At 28.0% G+C, this 7,365-nt stretch overlaps 1 protein-coding gene across 1 annotated transcript in view; it reads right to left on the bottom strand.

Moving 5' to 3' along the window:
• LOC112596771 (protein Teyrha-meyrha-like) overlaps positions 1-495 on the bottom strand; it is a 141,741-nt gene extending 141,246 nt beyond the window's left edge. Inside the window, exon 1 of the mRNA XM_025342552.1 lies at positions 418-495. The gene's annotated coding sequence lies outside the window, so the exon portion shown is untranslated. The remainder of the gene's footprint in view (positions 1-417) is intronic.
• Between the last annotated feature and the right edge of the window lie 6,870 nt (positions 496-7,365).

Here is a 7,365-nt window from a genome sequence, read left to right as displayed (position 1 = left end):
TCTGGTATTGCTCAGGTCAATTCAGTTTGGCACTAGTTATATTTATCACCTCAATAAAACAGTTAACTATTAGTAATATTATTATTAACAAATAAAATAAAAAGTATATTTTATTACAGGTATTAACAAGTTACTAAATACAAGAAAACATTTATACTCAAAGGATAATGATTAAAATATTGTTAAGAAAGCATACACTTCTAAAATATTTAATGTGAATAATAAGTGCGAAAACATCTAGTCTAAACTGAAAATAAAATACTTTTAATTTCTTTAAATTGATATTTAACTTAGTACTAATCTCAATCATAAAATATCATCAGAATCTTATTGTAATATTGATAAAATAAATATAATATAAGTATAATGAACATGCTTGAAAACTTTATCAAATTTCGACTGATTTTTTTTTTTTACCTTGGCGTGTGAATTACTACGCTGAAATGGTGAAGGCGGAGTAGACGACGTCGGTGGCGACAACGGCTGCAGCGTGTAGCCGTTGATTCTCAGGAAAATCGCGATCAAAAAATAATTAAAAATAATAATAAACTGTAATAATAGTAAATGATAATAATGTATCACTGCCGAGTGATTTTTTTTACGGCGTTGTCCGTTTCGTCGGTGATTGTGATTTTTTCTTTTTAAAAAAAACTTCAAACGACAAGGCACTGGGCCGGTGTATGACGGTTCACATGTGTTATAGTGATTATTATTAATTAATATTAATATTGATATTATTACAGTGTACAATATTACTGTACGCACGGCCGAGCCGGCAACGCGTGGTCACGTGTGGAGAACACGGAACCGCTGCAATTGCACCGGGACGGATATCAAACGCGTACTGAGTGCATAACCGACGCGCGGCGGCGGCGACGATCGTCGTCGCGTTATCACGAAACGCGCGCGCGGAAATGAGTCGTCGTCGTCGTCGTCATAGTAGTAGTAGTAAGTGGAGTAGTATTAGTAGTAGTAGTAGTGAACAGCGGCGGCGACAGCAGCAGCAGCAGTAGTAGTATTAGTAGTAGTAATATGTAGTAGTGGTGAGCAGTAAGTAGTAGTAGTAATAGTAGTGGTAGTAGTACGAGCAGACGAACGTGCGTGTGCGAGCGAGACGGACGGCGAGGGAAAGCGCTGTGCGCGGCGATACGCGGACACGAGTGTAGCGAGACGGGTGGTGACGCGACGGTGGCGGCGGCGGCGGCAGCCACTATACCGTCGCTATTTGATGCACTGTACACGCTACACTGACGCACGCACGCGCGTCATCGTCCCGTCGCGACGGCTCGCCCAGGCGTTATGCGAGCGCGAACCGAAACGGGGGCGGCCGTGCCGGAGTGTCCGCCGGCCAGTCCCACACCGTCGAGTCCACCCGCCCACAAGCTGCCGTCGCGCTCTCGCATTCGCGGCGCGAGGTTAGCGCATTACCACCGCCGCCGCCGCCGACTGCGGTACACAGGTGAGCGGCAGAAGCTGTCGACGACGACGACGACGTTATTCCTGCGCCGTCCGTATTTTTATTTTTTTATGCCGATACACCGGGTATGCGGTATACACGCGCGCGTGTGTGTGTGTGTACGCGCAATGGTATTTTTATTCCCAAACTTCCTTCTTTTTTTTTTTTTTTTTTCGTCAACGGAAACCGATACGTTTTCGGTGTTGCATATTTTCCTTGACTTAAAGGCAACAACACACGTTTATGTACTGCGTGAATCAATATAGGAATAAACCGTAATATAGGTACAAATAATTATCTCTGAGATATGGCAGGGAGGACCGAAGCTCGGATTCGTGTCGGAATCTTTTGAAGCTTTTGCGGTATAACTAAACCCATATGTCCCATATTATGACAACAAAATATGTTCTCGCTACACGCTCGAAAAGTGTGAGTATTACAATAATCGTTCAAAAATTATAAATATTCAAACATCATATTATGTTAATCAGTTTTCATTCACATATGTCTTTAAAAAAAAAACAATGGTGATATATTTTTAATTTTTGAACACATAAGAATCATAATAATGATCATATTCGCCTTTCATGTTTAAAAAATTCTAATAATAACGACGTGATCACTAATCAATTTTATGCGACCCGTTCCTTTATAATAGCAATATAAATATAATTAGTCTTATATTAAACATGTTATATAACACTGATAAAAGAAATTTAAAAATTACGTTTGTTTTAGCAAATAATGTTTAACGTGTTATTGTCATTACTGAAAATCGATCGATTCGGTCAAATGACCACCAATTTTAATATAAAGATGAAAATGTATTCATACATTCCATTGTGGTGTAAAATCTGAGTGTCTTTTTTTTTTATAGGAGGGGGTGGGCTATGTAACAGTTAGTCGGGTTAGGAGGTTTAGCTGTTTACTCCTATAATGAATGTATAGTAGTAGTATAAATAAATATCGTCACGATGCTGTAGCAAAATGTTTCCGATAAAACATGAAAGCTTTATGTGGGACTATGCAGTTATATAAATTATAATAATATGTATACACTGTACAGCCTAATACCGCAGTCATATGCTGTCGAATAACCAAACGTATTATACCTACTATACCTACAATACACATGGACACATGAATTTAATATTATACATAAATCATTTACGCGTCAACGTCTATGTTTTTATTTACAAGCTTGCAAGCTAACAATTAAAGCTGGCAATACAACATAAACAATATAGGTACATATCTTATTTGTTGCCATTCTGCAGCTTTCAACAAGAGCAACTATAGAATTGAAACAATTTTCCAATAATTATCTACTTATATACATATTTATTTCTATAGGTACATATTTTTTTTAATTTTAAAATCAATGATCACAGAGCGTCAAAAAAAGCTATTTTGAACTATCCTCTTTTTAATATTTACAACTCAATTTTTTATGTCAGTTTTCAAATTAAAGTTTAAAAACAAAGCATGATGGATTTTTGAAAATTGTTTAAAAGTGGTTAGTAAAAAAACAAAACCTGACTTGACAAAGTTTTTTCAAACATTTTATTTTTTTATTGTAATAGCTAATATTTTATATTTTGTTAAAATAAAACTTACTCTGTATATTTTCATTTTTAGGTATGATTAACTTTCCGAATAACTTATGGTATTAAAATGTCAAAATTGTTTAAAAAGAATGTATAATAACAAATGTAATATAATATAATAATACCTATATAGGTATTATATAACATTATATAAATAATTGATGCGCATTAAAAAAAATAAAATTTCAGTTTTTATATACACAAAGTTTAAACAGTGTATATATAAATAATAATATTGTATTTAGGTTGGTCATAACTCGTAGGTAAGCAAATATAAAAACCTTTTTACAATGCATATTTGAAAATATGGAGCTAAATTATCAAGTATGATATATAAATTTTTAACTGAAAAAAAAAACAATAAAGAACAAACTTAAATTTAAATCACAGTACTCCATATAACGTCAGAATTAAAAAAAAATAAATATTTTTCCGAAGGATTCAATTCTATACTATTTTGAAACACCCAAATTGTGTCATGAATGAATACGATATTATTATAGCCGATTATAAATATTCATCGAAATCGCATAGATTAACGATCAAAATGATCAAATACTCAAACTAAATGATACATTAATATTGTTTAAAACATTTCGTCTATCAACTTCTTTTGAAACCAATAATGGTTTAATAATCTTCAACTTTGAAGTTTGGACAAGCTAAGTTTAGACTTAAACAATGTCAAATTTTTCCAGCCCAAATTCCTAAGTAAATTAACGACCTTTTCATTTTAATAATTATAAACGACATCACTCATCAAAACATTCTATACCTAAATTCTAAATTATTCCATTTCAATTTCTCCAACCGTCGTAATCGTTTAATGTTTGGCTTAATTCTCCGTAATATTCTAGATGACGCCAGAATTTAAAAGACGTTAAAAATGGAAACGGTTTCATTGGTAATGAATGGAGTGACCTACTAATTATAGAATAAACAATTATAATTTAACGGTTGGTCATATAAACAAATATATTTATGGTCCCTACAACCTACAATACTTAAGTAAATATTAACCCAGTCTATAAAATGTATATTATACATTTATTGTAACAATAAATATCTACAAATTGTGATAATATATCACATATACTTTATAGTTTATACAAAATGCTTAACGATAACAATAACATAAAATATTTCAAAAGTATGACCTTTAATTTTATTATATAAAGTTTAACTTTTTCCTCCCATTTTCACAACACAACAAATTTTTTTTGAATTGCAACTCCCTATTATTTAAGTTTAAAATTATATAACATCATTATTATTATTATTATAAATTCAACGATACAATTTTAAAAATTATTGATAGTCGGTATAGTCACATAATTGAATGGCCTAAAAATAGGCTTAATTCACTTAAAACTTTTTACTTTTCTTATACCCACTCTATATCTAAATGATTTAATTTTTTTGAATGGTTTTTACCTCTAAGCTAGACTTTTATAACTACACAATGATAAACTGAAATATTATTTGTTTATTATACAATTGTAGTTGAATAAAGAAATAAAATAATAATAAATTAAACAAGCAAAACTTTATTAAAACTTATTTTAAAAATTATCTTATGCGAGTATTTAAAAAAATGTCCTTAAGTCATTTCAATTTATTAGTTTTATTTGATAATTTTACACTCTGTAGTTTCAAAATTTAAAATACATATTATTAAAAATACCTTAATATTTTTTTTCCAATTATTTTAATATTTGAATCAACAGTTTTTATCGTATTTTAATAATTCCATTCTATCACAATAACAATTAAAAATTAATAATAAGCAGATTTAAAGATTTAAAATAATTTAAATAATATTAAAAAAAGTCTTTAGAAGGGAGAAAAATTCCTATCTATTCACTCGTAAAAATGTGTCTTGATATTTTTAAATTGCTATAATAAAATTTATGGAGACCCTTATATAACATTTTAAAACTTTTTGAATAAGCGAAAATTGTTATCGAGATGTATAGAAAAAAAATTAAAAATTAACATTAAATATCTATAAATATAGATTTAAACATTTTGAAACTATTATCTAGCATAATTTTCTATTAGAACCCATGCATACTCTAAGTTGAAGAACCAATTATTTTTTCTATTATAAATCGTGTATCAAGAAGGATTAGTAAATTTTTTCTGCCGGTAAAATATGAATCAATAATTATGCCATGCATTACGAATGTAACTTACTCCCTCCCCTACAAAAAAAGGCATTATTTTACTTAAATTTCAAAATTTGTTTTTTTTGCCCCTAAATTAGCAAAATATACAATAACTATAATTATAGCTATAATAATTTTGAGTATTCTGCTTGAACTTGAAGTTAAATCTTATTAAATTTTTAAATATTATTGAAAATATCCTTAACTATTTTGTAACCAATATAAATATTAACGTTTTGTACAGTATTTATACGGTAATTTAATATCCTAAACTTTTTATAAAAATAGATTTTATTATTTCTCCAACTGTTCATATGTTACATTGTCTTTACTGTATAAAAACAATCATTAATTTTCTCCATAATATTCTATGTTTAGTTTCTACATTTCTAAAAATTAAGATAAGTAAAAAAAATAGTTTTTTATTACGCCATTCAGGTACCACAAATCCAAACTTTCCCATAGATATTTATTTGAAAGTTAATGTATATACTATACTTAAAGAAAAAAGAACATTGCAAGTATAAATGTTATGATTTTATAATATTATAGTATGACTTTTTTCTATCTTTTAGTGCCTACATATGCCTATAATTTCTTATTAAATAAATGTGTTTATATGATATCCAAAAACATAGGTAATTGAAATTAATAGACTGTTGTAATATTTCCCTTGTTTGTATTATAAATTGACTTTACATAAATATGAATAAATAAAAATAAACAACAATTCATGTAAATGTAGTTGTTATTATAAGTAATATTATAAATAGTAACTTATTATTAAGTCATCTATATTTAATACTTAATTAGGAAATTATTAATTACCTTACAATTTATTAATAAGTTTTGAATTTGACTATTATATAACAATATGACACAAAAAACTTTAGTTGAAAAAGTATAAAAATTAAATAAATAAATACCTTCGATTTAAAAACATAACACGAATATCACCGCATATTTTTGTATTATTCATTAAAGTTTTTTTCTTTTTTCTCGTATTTCTTCGGCACTATCTTTCTTTCTTTTTTCATTAGTCACATATAATTTATATCGCATAGTGTAAAATTCCAATTTCCCAATCGGATTTTTACACGTAACGGTAACACACTTTTATAACTGACCAATGTAAAAATTCCAAAATCAAAATACATACAAAAAATAATTTAAGATAAAATCATCATATAAAAAAAATTAATTCTACCAACGATTTAATTCTTCCAGTAGTATTAACCATGAAAATATAATATATTTTAATTCTTGGTACCAGCAGTACGTTCTTCAGACCAGTGTAGTCATATTTGAGAAATTAAAATATTATACATAACATTAATTTAAACAGGCTAGTTTAATATTATCACAGATTATATTCATACTCATGAATACCAAAATAATATACATGTTTTTTTTTCTTTTCTTTTTTAATGTTTTATATTTATTTTACAAAAATATAACTTTTTTTAATTGTTTAATTGTAATTAAGCGGCCAATACAAAACATCGTATTTATTTAGGTCATGTACATAAATAAAAAAAACATCACTGTACTATCACCGCAACATTCATCGCTTCGCTTAAAATTTAAAATTCATCAAACAAAGAAATTATTACAATAGTTTGAAAATGGTTGACTTATGTGAACATAAAGGTTTGCAGGTTAAATAAAAATAATGTAGAATTAATTTAATACAATTTATCATTATTTTTATTAGCGTAGTAATGTTAATGTAAAGCAAAAATTTGCATTTTATTTGTAATATAATAATTATATGTATACCTATTATTTATACTGCATTACCACAATAGTATTTAAATGAGATTTGCTTTAATTTTTTACGATAAAGATTAAGTATAATACATAATATATTATACTGTATTTGATGATTCGAGGCTCCTGAATATCAACAAACATCTTGTAAATAATGATAATTGATATTCAATACTTATGAGATCTAATAATAATTAGTTTTTTTAAATGTCTATTACATATGGTTTGAACAATAAAAACCTTTATTTACTAAATAATAAATACATTTTTTTTATATATATCTATGACATATATGACATTTTATGGATTGAAAATACACTAACCCTGTACATGTATTCAAAATAACTGATTTTTTTTATGAATA

This window comes from Melanaphis sacchari, unplaced genomic scaffold (genome assembly GCF_002803265.2).
Source record: "Melanaphis sacchari strain LSU unplaced genomic scaffold, SCAv2.0 Contig34_pilon_pilon, whole genome shotgun sequence".
In the NCBI taxonomy this organism is placed as follows: domain Eukaryota; kingdom Metazoa; phylum Arthropoda; class Insecta; order Hemiptera; family Aphididae; genus Melanaphis; species Melanaphis sacchari.
This window is presented reverse-complemented; position numbering and strand designations above follow the sequence as displayed.